The sequence below is a fragment of the Chionomys nivalis genome, chromosome 26 (assembly GCF_950005125.1).
Source record: "Chionomys nivalis chromosome 26, mChiNiv1.1, whole genome shotgun sequence".
NCBI lineage: Eukaryota > Metazoa > Chordata > Mammalia > Rodentia > Cricetidae > Chionomys > Chionomys nivalis.
In genome coordinates this window covers 20634514-20651271 of record NC_080111.1, presented here as the reverse complement: position 1 = coordinate 20651271, position 16758 = coordinate 20634514, and the positions used below count along the sequence as shown (strand labels likewise).

Sequence of the window (16758 nt, the reverse complement as noted above, 5' to 3'; positions counted from 1 at the left end):
CATGTTGCTCAGTGGCATGATTTGGAAAATTCCACTAAATATAACCATATAAAATACATAAATATTTTCAAATTTCAATAAAATGAACATGTGAACTACTCACTCTCTCAAACCATGGTACTTGGAATTTTAGTAAGTTAACTCTAACATCTTGGAGTAAATTACAAAAAAATAGTAACATAATTGATTTCTTCAGGAAATCAAGAGCAAAATAAGCAAATAATACAAATTCATGCAAAGTAATTGAAAAAAAAAACCCACAATCTTCATTAAAGATCAGAGAAACAACCAGTACTTTCAAACTGAATTCCAAAGTTTTCAGTACGCGCTGTACAAGCACCACTTCCATTGTTAAATTTAATTTTTTTCCCAGGCCAACCTGTTATCTGATAATCTGAACTCGGTTTATTGTTCTACTTTAATAATTATCTTGGTAGAAAGTGTATTTTACATTATTTTTCATTTATGGACTCTCAAAGATTCCTGGAGAACCAACTTGTAAAACTTTTTGAAGATTTTGTTCTTACTTATTCACAAAACAATATTTACAACAATGTTTTCCTACATTTTTAAAAGGCGTTACCTACTTAAATCATCTCACAAAGGACTGAAAAGTCCTGGAACCCTTACATTTTCAAAAACAATTTAAATTAATTATAAAGAATTTATGCCATTTATAGTTATTTATAATGTTATTTAATTAGATAGTCAACTTACGTAGAATGATTTATCTATTCTTTAAACTCAAAATTATGAATTATGGAAATAAGTTACTAATATTTGAAACAATTTTTTTTAATTTTTAAAGGCATTAATTTTTCTTTTTATTTTACATTTAATATTAAATTGTATACTAATACATACACACTAATTAAACTTTAGGTCACTGTTTGAAGTAACCCAGTCCCTTTTAGCAAATAAAATATCTTTGTTTATTAAAGAAAAGTGCTTGGCAAATGTATATTTAGTGCATGTATTGCTCCTAATCATGTAGAGAGAAATCAAGTTCACTAAAAGTTGTGCATTGAAAATTCAACAACAAGCCAATAACTCTGAAAAGTAACAGATAAAGAATTGCATACAAGACACACTGTTGGTATAAGATTAACAAGTCATTTGCAGAAACTAATCTCACTGTATCAGTGTTCACTAAGAATGCTCCTTGTCACCATTTAAAGGAAACCTATTTAAGTAGACAATTTAAAAGAGAACTCAATTTTAAATATTGAAAAATTAATGTTGACAATTACAGATGATATCAAGAATCATAAATTCAAATGTCATTAGCCACTGAACATATTTTTAATACTATTAAACAGAAACGTAGGAAGCTTGATAAACAACACATTCATTTTGAAATGAAGTCTAGAAGATAGCACTGACTTTACATAGACTCACTTTCTTTGGTATGAAAGTTGCTTTTTAAATACTGTCATCTCCTATCTATTGAAAGATTAAAAAAAAATTCTATCATTTTTATTTCTTTTTTAAGTTAAGGAAAGAAGCATCTGACTTACCTTTGCAAGGCTAAGGAACTCTCCACCAACTGCTGCAGTCATCTCAGAAAGCAACTGGTGAAAAGCAAAGGTCCTCAGCATAAAACCCCTAGCCTGAATTCCTCATTACTTATGTGTGTGAGAGTTGAAACAAGCTTAAAAAAACCTCAATGTCAGAGCCCAGTTTGTGGTTTGTTGCCAGCGGAATTGAGAAAAAAAAAAAGGCAAGGCAAACATCATTGCTATTAAGTTCACAAGGGTCTATTTATGGTGAAGACCCATCACCTATATTCCTTTTTTTTTTGTGTGTGACCATGTTCCCACCCAAGTAAGTCAGAGGTCAGAGAACCAGACAACCAAACGGAACTGATTAAGTGAGCCACCCCTCCTATATTTTGTTTTCAGATGCAATCATTATTCCAGATGTTGGGCTGAAAGAGAGTAGAAAGTAAATTAGGGAACTCGCTGGCCCGTTACAACTAAGCTTGCAAATCTGAGTTCATAAAATGCAAAGAAGAGTCCTTTTCTATACTACATAACAGGAACTTGAAGTACGTTCAGACTAATAATTTAGAAAGCAATCGGAAACTCTGTCAATCAACAAGGATGGCAAACAGATTTTACAAAAGGAAATGGCCTATTGTTCTAGCTTGAAGTTCTGAACTATTTGTCATTTTTTTTTGTTGTTAATTTTGCTGAAATTTATGAGAACGGTGAAATTATTCTCAAAACCCCAAAACCAAGATAAAACCTAAATGTCTTCATCCAAAATATAACTAGCAAAAAACACTCAAATCTAAATACTACTGAGCATGGTGTCTCAGGGCAGAAGGTGTATGTACCTCAGTCACCTTGGATGGAACTAATAGTATTGGTGCCTAACCAAACAGAAGATCTTGCACTTTGGGAAAAGCAAGATCCTCAAAATGAGGACTACTTTCATAAGAGGATCAGACAGGCGACCCCTCCAGAAGGTTACTCTGGCCTAGAGCTGGCAGGGTCGCGAGAAATCTGTCTGCAAGTCTCTCCTGAAATTAAGCAACCTAGGAGGCACTGACAGGGATATATTTAGTTGACGGGCTCAGGTTTAAGACAGTCCTTGGCTTTAGATTGCTCCTGCTGTCTCCTGTAGGCGTGACTCACTCATTGGGGTGAAATATCATAGAAGAAAAACCTCAGACTCCTTGTTCACATTAATCTTGACCGAGATTTGCAGGGAGACTATACTGACACATTCATCTAATAATAAACAAGAGGCCATTGAAATACTTCCGTTTTATTGGATTTTCACGTTGATTTCAGACCACTTACTTGGGGGAGAAAGATAAAATGATTTTGTGTTACCTCAATATAAATTAATTACCCTATTCGTTTCAAAAGAGTTACTTAGAGATTCCAGAAAAGGAAACTATAGGCAATCCTCTTATAACTGTGACAAGGGAGGATGAAGAATATCTTAATAAATATTTTGATTGAGATTGTATATTTTATGAATATCTGTTATGGACTTCATTCTTTTTGATATAAATACTTTTTCTCAAATTAAATTCTCATGCATATAAATATCAACACAACAGTCTAGAAACAGCTTTTCAACACAAAGGCAGAAGAGGTCCATCTTAGAGAGAATATTGACCACTAACTGACTGGGAACACTAACAGAAAAACATATTTCCTGAAAATAAATGCCTAAGTGGACACCACATTCACTTGGATTGTATTTTAGTCAACAGTTTAATGTCATCTTCTGGCTCTCTCTGGAGAGCAAAGTGTCGCAGACTCTACTGAACTGCCTAAAGAATGAAGTTTACACTCTAAGGGCCCACTGGTGAATGTTCACTTGCATAGTCAACACAGCCAACAGTGCCCAAGGAACTTGAATGAGACTCAAAAAGCACACAGAAGAATCAAATGCACAACATGAATGTCAAGAAAACACAGGCTGAGCAATAAGTCGTTTAAAAATATTATGTCCATTTGCAAGTAAAGATTTGGGTTGTTTTTGTAGGTCTGTATATGTGTATTTATGGAAAAAGAGGATATGTACATATATGTGAATTTATGTATGTGCAAAACATATTCAACATATTCATACAGAGATATGTGTCCATATATTCAATGCATATGGAGGGTAGAGGGCAACTCTGTGTACGATTTGTCCATTTCTTTGTTGTTTCTTGAGACAAAGTCTTTCACTGGAATTAGGGACTCGGTGACTGGGCTAGGATGTAAATTCCCAGCTGTCTGCCTGTCTCCATCTCCTCAGCACTGGGAGTAGAATGGCCAGGCCTGGGGTTCTTTCATGGATTCTGGCAACAGGGCTCAGATCCTCAAACACTTTGCTTGCTGAGCTATCTCAGCAGGCCGAGATTTCCATTCTTAATGATCATTTAACTGTGTTTGTAGCTGATGTGCTCTATGTGAAGTACATGTAGCCTTATAGTTAGTCATTGCAGCAATACCCAAACAGATATGCATGGCAGAATAGGAAAGTCAGTGGATGTAAGGCATCTTGGGAACGTCTCATTGCTATGAGAACACCAGTCAGATGTTTTTTATCTTTTTCTTGCTAGATAAAAATTGACTCGAGTGTGTATGCATCAGGCATCAAATACCAATCCTTTGGTCTGCTCTTGTCTGCTTTGTTCTGCAGTTTTGTCAAGTTATACAAGAAACTCCAAAGCTATAGATGGTAGAGAAGCAGAAAATCTTTTGACATTTGATATTTTTTTAAAAAAATGGTTACTATTTAAAAAGTATTTCTTTAAACTACAGTAGTATTTTATTCATTAACTTCCTCTCGCTTGTATTTAAAGACTGTATCATGGTTACAATGTTTCTCTTTGCTTTAAGATTGCAAATGCAAAAAATAATGGGCTTTACCCAGCAGTTATGACTTTATTAAAAATCCTTCATGTCAGGGCTTTAGATGGCTGATTCCTGCACTTCAGCTCTTGTGAAAAGAGGAAGTGCAACACATTGAGTAACACAAACATTGGGACAGACTTAAGAGACAAGTGACTTCTACAGAGCCTCCTAGATGACTCATATCTGGCTCCCTCTTTATTCAGAATAGGATCTGAAACCAAGCAAGAAATAGTCACTGTTTCACTGATGTCTTTCTGCAGTGGAAGAGGAAGCCCACACACCTACACCTTCAAGCTGAATGAAAAATCCTATGGTGGCTATAACATTATGATGTATGTTTAAATAAAAATCTAGGCTGTTGGTGGTCCAGAATAGTTGACAACTGTTTATGGAATTTGAGCTGCTTTCTCTGAGACTTCAGAAAATGAAAAGTAACATCTCTGTATAAATTGGAATATAATTTTAGACTGTATAGGTAAGAAAAATTCTTAATATTAAGCGAGTCATAAAGTGACAGTGTTGTCACATTAGTCATTTACTATCTTCTAGACATCAATCTACTTCATTTATTTTCCTTCAGTTGCCCGCCATGCCCCCTCAGACTAGACTCTTATGAAAATTCTAAGGTGTTCATGGTGATGTTTGCCAAAACAGAGATTAAATCCGTTTTCTGGGGAAGAAAGGATACATAGGCCAGCTAGATGCCTTAAGGGGAAAACATGAACAATGCAAACCCAAGAACATGAGTTTAATCCCTGGAAATGATGATGAAAGTTGGAAACAGACAGCCAAAATCTGCCTCTGACATCCACACGTAAGCCATGGCACACAAGCCCCACCCCCATCACATACAATAATAATACATTAAATAGAATAAATGATAAATACATTCTTAATACCTAGTTTTATACATCCTATTAAAATTATAGATTTAGGAATTGAACAAAATCAAAGTGATATGATATTATATGAGGAGGAAAATTATGCATGCATATTATAAACAATGAACAGGAAGTAATTAACACTCATTTAAGATAAAGCTGAATTTTAATACCCTATAAATATACCAAATTAACAAAACAATGGTAAGAAAACCAATTATCAATTATTACTTAATATTCAAAGAACAATAAAGATCATTCATGAAGACATATTTTGCACATGTGTTGCATGCTATATGTAGAATTTTAACATAGATATGTATTTCAATTTTAGATTGTTTACCTAATAGAAGCATTAAAGACTGTTTCATTGATTTTGAACACTTTTTTTATTAATAAACAAGCATTAACATGTTGCAGAGTTGTAGTATTCTGATAAAATGTTGAAAACATAAATGAGATCACTAATATTACTTTCAAGAGAAAATTCCAAGGATCCCTTCAAATACCAAATAAGGAATATTAAAGCACACAGTAGACTTACACCACATGACCCAAATGAAGCAAAGGAGAGTGTGACAGAGCACATTAAAAACACAAAATAAACTTACTTAATGCTTAATAGAAGCCATAGGAGGAGCTGTGCATAACGTAAAAGAACGAACAGATAACACCTCTCTATTTGGAGAAACTTCTCATGTGGGCATGGCTAGGTCAATATGCAAATCTCATGAAACAGAAAGGTATTGGCAGACCCAATTCTTACGTGAACAGTTTGCTAACAATTTAACTCTCTCTGGAGAGGGAAAGGAAAGTCAATGTTTAAATTATGGGTTAAAACAATGAAGGAAATGCTAATTTCAACCTAATCTGTCAGGATGCCATTTTTGTCCATATTCTACATGGAAGACCATAAGGAGAAAAGAGAAAAATATGCAGGAAGAGCAACGATTTCAAAGCCCAGTGTGTTGAAACAGCAGGACACGGCCCCAATTAACAGCTAAGCAGAGCATTAAGCATGCAATGAGGGAAGAGAGGAAAGATTTCATTCAGTTACATGGCAGAAAGTCAAAGCAGTTATTATAATTGAGGACAAACTAATGTTCTTGCTGAGGGATTTTGTAGCAGACCCAGGCTACAGCAGAGTTCCTGAAAGAGGGTGTTAAAAAGGAATTAATAAAAAATACATTAGTAAAAAATTAATGGTTTCCTCTGCAGTGGCCCTTGGGCTGTACAAAATAATATGCTTTGTGATTCTAAAATAACATTTCAATTCTTGTGCTGTTTGAGCAGTAATGGAACGGACACACATGATTAATGCATTCACACAGAAGAATCTGCTTTTCTGATTAAACATCAGGCTTGGCGGCTTTGTTCCATTTACTAAATATTCTTAATGAGACTGAAAAGTCTGTGTAATGAATGCATAAATGACATAGATATTTGTGTCTTCTGTTTGAAGACTAGAGAACAGCATTCGGTTTCTGAAAGAGTTAAATGCATGTGCAGGAACACAAGCAGAGTCACTGACTGTTCCCAAGACCTTGGATGGAAACCTAATTAGCTTTTCTTGTAAAGCCAAGGGAGATGTAGTCCAAGAAGGATCTGACATAACAATGGCTTATTTCACATTTCACCACATAGGAAATAGCCCGTCTTTGACGCTTCTTATTGTTGTCGAGTGAAGAAGTAGGATACTCCTGTCCTGACTTTTAAAGAACCACCTGGCATGAACCTTGCCTCTGAGTGACAGGGAAGTTTCGGGTACTTTTATGTGGAAAGCAATCTCCAGTGAAATAGTGCCTCATTTCTCCAGACTGGCTCTCGAAGATTGATTCTTGAAAATAGCAATATCTTATGTCTTTTAAGAAACTTGTACTTCTCAAAGCAAACTCTGGAGATCTTTAAATAGTACGCTTAGGGGACTAGGGGGTTGATTCAGCAGTTAAGAGCACTTGCTGCTCTTGCAGAGGCTCCAGGTTTGTTTCCAAGCACCTACATGATAGTCCACAACCATCCCAAAGTCTAGTTCCAAGAGCTCTGATATCTACCTCCAAGTGTATCATGTACATACCTGGTGCAACACACACCAAGAAAGTAGCAAAAGCAAAATAGTCATAACACACAAAATAAATAAATCTGAGAAAAACAGAGTCCTTCAGATTTTTAGTCATCCATCCTATTAAAAATGGGAATATCTTCAACTGGGCTCTTGGAGCTTGGCCTGGTGGATCTCTGCATCTGCTTCCATCAGTTACTAGATGAAGGGTCTGTGATGACAGTTAGGGTGTTCAGCAATCTGATTATAGGAGAAGGACAGTTCAGGTATGTCTCCATTATTTACAGGGTCTTAGCTGGGGTCATTCTTGTTGATTCCTGAGAATTTCCCTCAGCCTTGATGAAGGGGTGAGGGGCTCAATCCTGCCTCAACTTTATTTGCCAGGCTTTGTTGATTCCCCATGGGAGGCCTTACCCTTTCATAGGAGTAGATGGAGGGTAGGTTGTGGGGAGTGGGGGGAAGCTGAAGGAGGGGAGGAAGAACAGTGGTTGGTACATAAAATAAATAAAACATTTAAAATAAAAAAATAGGAATATCTTATACTCTAAGAATTTTTTTCAGTTTCAACAAAGTATAATCAAATACTTTGCAAGCAATATAGACTTATATATTATATTGATATAATGTTGTTGTATAACATTTAAAATATATAGAATGCTTATCACGTATGTAATAAAACCTTCAGAACAAAATGTTTTTCTTGGAATGCTATGAATCATTTACATGTCTTGGTTTTTATTATAGCATCCTAGAAAATATTAGACTCCAGAAGACTGAAAAGTAGCAGGCTACAAGGAGATGAGGCACATGACATGTAGATTCTAAGTTCAGAATCAGCCTGTGTGCTATTTGCAATGGATGTACTGACCTGCTTGGATGAAAGAATTTCAAACATTGTGGAGAAGAAGAGAAAATGTTCCCTTTGAAATCGCACCTACTAAACTGTGAATAACGGAAGCCCCACTAACTCACTCATTCTTGTTTCAGCCCTGACTTCATAGCAGTGGCATTCATGTTTGCTTCCCATTTTTGAACACTGACAGTGATTTGGGCATTTCACCTTGTGGGTTACAAAGAAAGAAACATCTTTCTGTCTCTTCGGGGTAGGTATAGATATAGTGAACCTGATTTTATAACAATGTCAATCAACCCCATTGTGTTCCATACTCCTGCATGGAACTTTCCTCTTTGGTTCCTGGCTGTAACTTAAAGAAACAGTAGTGGGCTATGGAATTTTATGAGCTGTGCGATATTACCTTCAAATGAGTCTACCTGGGGTGCAAGTTCTGTGACTTTTGCACTACTTGAGGAGAACAAAATTTATTCTAGACTTTCAGGACACAGCCCTGTTTTCTGGCTCTGGAAGCTTACAGTCTCTTAGCTGTAGTTAGCATCACACCTAATAACCCGATTCTATTCTTTACTGCCTCCAGCCCATGCATGAAAGTACAAGGTCAGCAGCTCATGGAATCGAAATATACTTTGTGGTGCTCTGGAATACTGTCTTTGTTAGTAATAAACTGCTTTGGTGCTCAAAATGGATATGTCAAGGATGTCAAATCTCTTTCCAGGCTCTAGGTATATGGCTTGTAGCATGATCTTCCATGTGTTCTAAGAACTAAAAATAATTTCTGGATGTGATCCAAGATCATTGCTGGGATGTTTTCCTCTCATTTTCAATAACTCCTTGGGGAAATTTTTTATAATAACACTAGTTGAAGGGAAGAGGATGAGAGTAAGAAAATTGGAAGTGGAAAAAAAATCAGCCAGAAACATGATAGCCACATTTTATGCTAACCTAAATGGAAGCCATGAAGACAAACATCTCAGAAGACAGATTCCATAGATAGCTTTCAGAATGGTATTAGCTCCTTCTTATCTTTTTGTCCTAGCTGCCTTACATTCACTGTCCTTGTTTATTTTTGACTATTTGATATCTTGTTTTGAACTTAATTTTCTTTCCCCATGACATCTGCTTATAAGTATGTGAATTTGGGAGTGCATCCAAAACAATGTATTACAAGTCCACATCCATGAGTACAAGCTCTTAAGTGAGAGGAAACCGTAAGTTCCTGTAGTCCTTGACTCCGTTTATAGACGTGCTCATTTTATCTACTTAACAGACGTTTCTGGCTTACTGCTCTCTGCCTTCCAGAGGCAGCTCACCCCATCTAAATAGTGTGAAACATCTTTTAGCCAAAACTGTAGCTTATTTTGCTGCTTCCTGTCTTGAGCTCATACATGTCACTCTATTCTAAATCAAAATTAAAAATTGAACATGGGATTAAATTTGTGTTATTCTCCAATTTACCTGGTATGCCATTTGGGTGGAAAAAAAACTGTGGTATTTTGATGTATTTTGGTGCAAATTATTGTTGTGAAAAATCTTTCTTTCTGTTTATAAAATGACTTTCCATGACTACATTACACCTTCCAATTTCATCTAATCCTATGTAAATAAAATTAAAATGTAATAATGGCATATAATCTACTTTAGAAGAATCTAATGCATGCATGTGTTCTGAAGATTTGCTTTTATATATAAAGATGAAGTTTAATCAATACATTTGACCAGATTAACCCACCACAATTCTGTAAGTCATGACCTTTAAAAACGATTCCAGTATTTTCAGATATTTTTCTAGATAAAAGAAAGATAATAACATTTCTTCCAGATTAATATCCTCAGATCTTTGATAACATAGCGAGAGCTTTCTGTTATAATAGTCATATACCACTGGTTATCTTGCAGAGATGACCTTTGACACTGCATGGAGAATCAGTATCAAAAATTTACTTTTTCAGGGAGTGGTGGCGCACACCTTTAATCACAGCTTTTGGGAGGCAGTGGCAGACAGTCTTCAAGGCCAGCCTGGTCTATAGAGCAAATTCCAGAATACCCCAAGTTACACAAAGAAACAAAATCAAACAAAACAAAACAAAAACATTATTTTTTAAAAAATAAGCATGTGTATATATGCATGTGTGCATGAGATGGCCCTTTATGTGGTAGTAAGCCAGAGATTGATGATATGTGTCCTCACCAATTGCTCTTCATATCATTTTTTGGGGAGATAGTCTCTTATTGATCATCGAACTCATGGTTTCTGCTAGTCTGGCTAAACAGAAAGCTGCAAGGATCTGCCTATCTCTTATTTCTAGTGCTGGAACTATACATGTGAATTACTATTCTGGCTTTTGTGTGGGTGCTGGGGACCTGAAGCCCCAGTCTTAATGCTTGCACAGAACTTAGAGAAATTAGCCTGATCACATATACTTAAAACAAACAAACAAAAACCAACTAATTTATAAACAATCACTTAATTCCCCTTGTGTCGTCAAGAAGCCTGTTTGAAATAATAGTTCTCTATTTTAAAAACAGAAGAAAAAAAGAAAAATATGTGTATACATAATAAATTCTATAATATACAAATCTATAGGCAACAATATACAGTAAGATCCCACATTACTATATTTCAAAATTTTGTGGTTTTTTCAGAGTACATTAGTGTTGCTACCACAGAAATTGTACAGCCCCAAGTTCAAATTATGAGTACCAAGGTAGAAAGACACACGACACATACCTTCAACATATTCACTGGTAATTACTCCTCTAATTTGTATCATCCCAGAGTTTAAAACAGTAACTAGAATATAATTTTATCCAAATATTTATGAATGGATACCAAATAGCCTAAGTGTCAAGGTATGCATTTAGAAAGGCATGATTGTGCTAAATACTTGCCTTTTCCAGTTATTTTACATGAAATTAAAAACGTTACACTTGTAAAGTTTTTGACTTAGTAGACATCAAACATACAATGTGACCAGTTAAAGGTAGAGTTTGTCTTAAACAGAAACTTAATATTTTCAATATATATCATATGATTACCCTATATTAGGAAATATTTATATGCATAACTTGAATTATTCTGCTCTATAAGATATTTGTTATCAATATCAAATATCAATATCAAAGAAATGACATGTTTCTCCTAAGTATTTTAAATGATTCTGCGTGCAAATTCTGTTTATGTATTAATCATCATATCTTGATTTAAGGATATTTTCTAAAAGTTGTTAAAGCAGTTAACTGTGTGAGCCTTAAATGAATATCATTAAAAAGTTGCATACAGGTTGCTTTGTTTTGGCTTATTGCAAGTCCTTTGTGTCCTGATTCTGCTAGCCAATCTCCTGTCCCCATGTAGACTGGCATACAGATGGATGACCTTGTAAGGATAGATGGAATCTTTTACAGTGGCAAGTGCTCTGAAATAATCTCGATCTTTTTGAAAAACAATGAGATATTAGCTACCAAATACTCCTCTGCGAAGGGGAAGCATCATCACAGTCTGTTCACTGGAATCTTAAAAATAAGATGTTGAATCTTATATTTGTTATAGAAAGTATGAATATTCAATACACTCACCAAAAACTGGTGTAGAAAAGAAGGCTTCAAAATGAGTAAAAATGAGTTATAAGATGTCAGGAAGAAACAAACATGACCAACAGACAGTCTTCTGAAACTTTTGATGGCTTGCCCAAAGGTGGCAACTCTATCAGTTCTTGGAACTTCATTGTAAACTGTTCACCATGTACAGACGTCAAACCGTGTAGACTGTCAAGGGAGTGGGAGGGAAGTTTGGGAGGAATTGGAGGAGTAGAGGGAGGGAAAATTGTGATCAGGATATATCATATGAGTTGTATGAGAAAAGAATCTTTATGTTTGTTTGTTTTCTTTTTGAGATAGGATTTTTCTGTGTAGCCCTGGCTGTCCTAGAACTTACTTTCTGTCCTAGAACCAGGATGGTCTCAAGCTCAGTGATCTACCTGCCTCTGCTTCCCAAGTGCTGGGATTAAGTGTGTGAACCCCTACTGCCCAACTGGGAAACTATTTTTAATATAAAGGGGAAGTACATATGCAATGTATGATCTGCTTAGTGAAAGTTCATTGGGATCTTAAAAAGCCCTGGGTTAGGCTTTCAAGGACAGTGAACTCCAGGAAAGCAGCCCACAGTTCTGTTTATGCTTGTTTCCACCTGCAAGTTGTGGCTTATTACCATCCACAAAGGCACCATCTAGCTGAGTTAATACCCCCAGCAATTCACAGATGCTATTTGAGGAGTCATGAATACCAAATAGGTATAAAAATAATGAATGTGTTAATTGTGACATTTTCTGAAAAACCTGAGTCAAACTGCTGCTGCTTCTCTCAAGAGAAATATTAACCGGGTGAGATCTTAAATATCAAAACAAAAATGCACAAATGATAATGCCCAGGAGAAAAGAACGGTAAATAGAGCCTGTGGTGTCTGGTCTCAAGAGAGCCTTTGCCTCTACCTGTGCTATTGATAGTGATAAACACAAGGTTGGAGTTAATACAGAGATAAGGGGAGCACAGCATTCATATAGGAAGAGGTGCATGGAAGAGCGCAGCTTCTCTATGGCATAAATATGGATAAGAGTAAGGCTGCTCCTCGAACCTGATAGCAGAGCTAGCCACAGAAAGACAAAGGCATGAGGGGCTACACACACTGAAACACCCTGCCTCAAGGAACTACACAACAAAGAGAAGCAGTCTCCCTGGTGCCTTTGCAATGACCTCCAAAATGTGCTCTGCAAATGATTTTGATATTGAGTATAGCTTATTACATTGTTATTAAAGTCTTAAGGAGAAATTATACATAATTATACATCTATATGGTCTGCAAATGAGTTAGTAATGTAAAATAAAAATAACAAGTAAGTGATACTATATTTGTAGAATATTTAAATGGAACTACTGAATCAAATTTATAAAGCACTTCATAGAGCATCTAAATAATATACTACACTAACTTTACTCTCTTTCAGTTTTAATGCACCATGCTTAGTTCTCTCTATATATCCCTATCTACTTATATCTACATCTATCTTATCATCATCATCTATCTATCTATCTATCTATCTATCTATCTATCTATCTACCTATCTAACCTATAACTATATTTATATATATGGAGAGAGAGAGAGAGAGAGAGAGAGAGAGAGAGAGGGAGAGAGAGAGAGGACAATAAAATAACAAACAGGAGACACTAAAGATTTGAAATCAAACACAGGATTAAAAATCAATTTCATATAGGTATAGTCTATTATAAATAGTTATTTTCAAATTTTAGTCCATTTATTCTAATTGCATAAATAATGAAAATCCTGAGATTTATAGAATATAGATTATCTGAATATTCTCGTCTACAAAATATGGAGATTTAGCAGAATGCGAGCTAAGGTTGCATTCACTGATAACTTGGGTTGCCATAGCAAGCCCATAGTCACTGAGTTCCTAAGCAACCTAAGGCTCCACAGACTGCGTATACTTAGGATTCCACTGGTCTTTCATCATCTCTGCACAACAAATATCACTGTTGTGCTACCAAACTCAGTGAAAGATTCCTTGATCATCCAGTAGAACAGCAATCCTCGCAGGTCCCCTGTTCGGCTGGTCTTGTAGTTTATGAATTAGTATTTGCACTGAGAATTTCTTGAATATGTACAATGCTAAGTGCATATAATTAGGTATAGAAATGATCAATTTCTCATATGAATTGGGCAGATAAGTACTAATAATTCATCAAAAAATACAGAACACAATATCAAGCTCTTCAGGGACACTCATTTGCATAATGTTGGAATTAATGATTTATTGTCCTTTAATAGAAAACATATTTTGTAGCATTATTATACATGAAAACATTTCAATTCATATTTAATAATTATAGTTTTAGGTAAGCTTGTTCATTTAAAGCAGAAATTATCTGGTATTGAGCACTCTAGATTGTCTATAGTATGAAAGCAATGTTATTAGTTCCTTAAGGGACAAATTATGCTTATCACTGGAAATAGTCAAAGATTTAGATGCAAGCAAAGCTTTGATCTTTGAGAGGCAATAGTAATTGTTCTCCTCCAGTCTACAAACACATTCAGCTCTACATTCCCCCAGTGCCCACTGAGGCTAATTATTCCTGCTGCCCTCTATTCTAATCCCCTAGGCCACATTGCCAACCATTTAATATAACCACAGTAAATCTGTGCAAATATTGCTATAGAGCATTGCATCACAATGAAAGTCATAACATAAAGCATTAAGTTCGCGAAATGATGGTATGTGATCAATAAAGCAACTGTGCCAGAAATTTTGCCTGATTCCAGTACTAGATTTGATTTCACATGCTTCCTATTGTCAGGAAATTATTACCAGGAAAATATCATAGAAACATTTCTAACTTAAGTTTGATGTTTTAGTATTACTCATGTAGACTATTGACTATTTCATCAATGTTTAAGCAGCTTATGTTAAGTGAATTTCATTGCAGTGATGAAACATTTAACTTGAGACGATAAAAAAGTTGCTAAATCACCTCTCAAATAGTTCACAGAGATGACCTGTTGGCGTGCACCATGCCAGGAAAGTCGGCAGCAGAGAGAGCGCTGTGACCTCTGCTTATTATTGCCGGTCACCAGAAGCAAGGACGGACATGTTCTTCTTTCTGAAAGATTCCAAAGACAACCACTCTGTTGTGAATTCTTAACAGGCTAAAGCCTCATTTATAGTATTTATTCCTTCTTTAGAGAGGAAAGGGCCATCTACATTTGTCTTCTTAGGACAGATGAATGGACAGGTGATAGACAGACAGACAGACAAATATGTTATATATAATATAAATTATATATATGATAGATGGCAGCTAGATGATAGATATATGATAGAGAGCTGTGCATAAATTTTCCCCTAAACCCCATTAACATGTCCCTCGAATTAAATATATGAAAGGACTTAAATAATTTTAGATATTTCTGAATCATCCTTTCTCACTTAGTAACAGACATCACTGGCAAGATTACAGTAAAAACAGTACAGTTCACCAAGTATCAACTTTTTTTTCTTAAATAAACGTTTAAGCAGGATGCCGGAATGCATATACTACTTCCCATTATTCCCTCTCTGTGACAAGAGAAAAACCTAATTACACTCTAAAGGGTACAAGAACAAAGAACATAATCCAGCAAAGCAAAAGATTATAGTTTTGTAGGCATAAATTTTGATCATTAAATCTTTAAGGTAGGTAATTTTTACTTATTACACATAAATAATTACCAGTTAGAAGTCCGAGAATAGAGTCCAAGGCCACAAGAAGAGCTGTCAAAATGCAGTAGCAGGTTACAGTGTTACACGAATAACTGTGATCCTGTTTGCCCTAAGTGCCTGGTCAAATTACTGCTGCTTGCATGTAGCCCCACCTCCAAGTATCAAAGAATGGCTGTGGAACTTTGATTGACACTCCAGTGAGGCAGTGGAGTTTGTAAACCAAAGAAAGCTGGACACCCTGAGTTTGTTAACCTGTCCAGCTTGAAAGAAAATGAGCTACTCTTTGAAATGAGAGAGAGAGGGAGGGAGGGAAGGAAAAGAGGAAAGGAAGGAAGGGAAGGAAGGGAGGAAATGAGGAAGGGAGGGAGGGAGGGAGGAAAGAGAAGGAAAGAAAGAAAGAAAGAAAGAAAGAAAGAAAGAAAGAAAGAAAGAAAGAAAGAAAGAAAGAAAGAATTACTCTATAATGTTTAAAAGAGCAGAGGAGCTACTAGCAGATCCCTCTCCAGGGAAAACCCACTTATATCCTCAAAGCAATTCCTTTGACTGCATCCTGTGTTGTACGTACTGATATAATCATGACAGTTATCTCAGAAAGATATGAGCACTTATCTTTGAGAAGAAGAACACTGCATTCAAGGACAGTATTGTTTGTGAGGACAGCATTGGAGAAAGTCCTGCAAAACGACCAAGCTCAGACTGAAAATAGTTTTGATCCTCTTTTGTCACATGTAAGACTGAAGATGATAATATTTGGTGAGTCTAATTTGCATGCATATATGTATCAAATAGTATATTTGATAAATAGCAAATAAATACGAAAAACAAAGATGCTCTAAAACCATGAGATCATTATAATATATGTGAAATAAGACCAAGTATTGATGATTTTTCTCCCTAATCACTTAAGGCTCTGAATCTCCAAGGATCAGTATTGATAATATTCTTCCATGGGTTAATTTATTTTGTGATCTGTTTGTGCTCAGAACACTGCCAAAAAGAGGAAGGAAGCAGATATCTATTTTGCAAGTTGTTCTTTAGGAAGTTGACTATAGTTTTCCAGGAACCATAGAAGAATCCAGTGTGACCTCATGATGTGTGCATTTTCCCTAACTTAGAGCAGCCAGTCTGGAGCTGGTTAACTGGCTCTGAATACTTCACAACTTACCTTCATCTCTTCACAAGACCGATACTAAAATATCGAGCGTGAAAATTTCGATGGAGAAATGATTCCAAAGCTTTATTAATTGAATAGGAATAGTACTAAACCACACCCTCACATAACAGGCTTCAAAGAACTCGACTAAGCGGAGCTGTATCTGGTTGCTGATT

The 16758-nt window shown here is 35.7% G+C and overlaps 1 protein-coding gene across 7 annotated transcripts in view; it reads right to left on the bottom strand.

Annotated features, from left to right (window-relative positions):
* Cd36 (CD36 molecule) overlaps positions 1–16758 on the bottom strand; it is a 196621-nt gene that overhangs the window by 152986 nt on the left and 26877 nt on the right. For 2 of the 7 annotated variants that reach the window (XM_057758751.1, XM_057758754.1), the window contains exons 1-2: positions 15439–15520; positions 14702–14830 (exon numbers count right to left, since the gene is read on the bottom strand). The exons of 1 other annotated variant lie outside the window; for it this stretch is intronic. The gene's annotated coding sequence lies outside the window, so the exon portion shown is untranslated. Of the gene's footprint in view, positions 1–1517; positions 1609–14701; positions 14831–15438; positions 15521–16758 lie in introns of those variants that run through there. 4 more of the 7 variants (XM_057758752.1, XM_057758757.1, XM_057758750.1 and 1 more) reach the window with 2 other exon arrangements.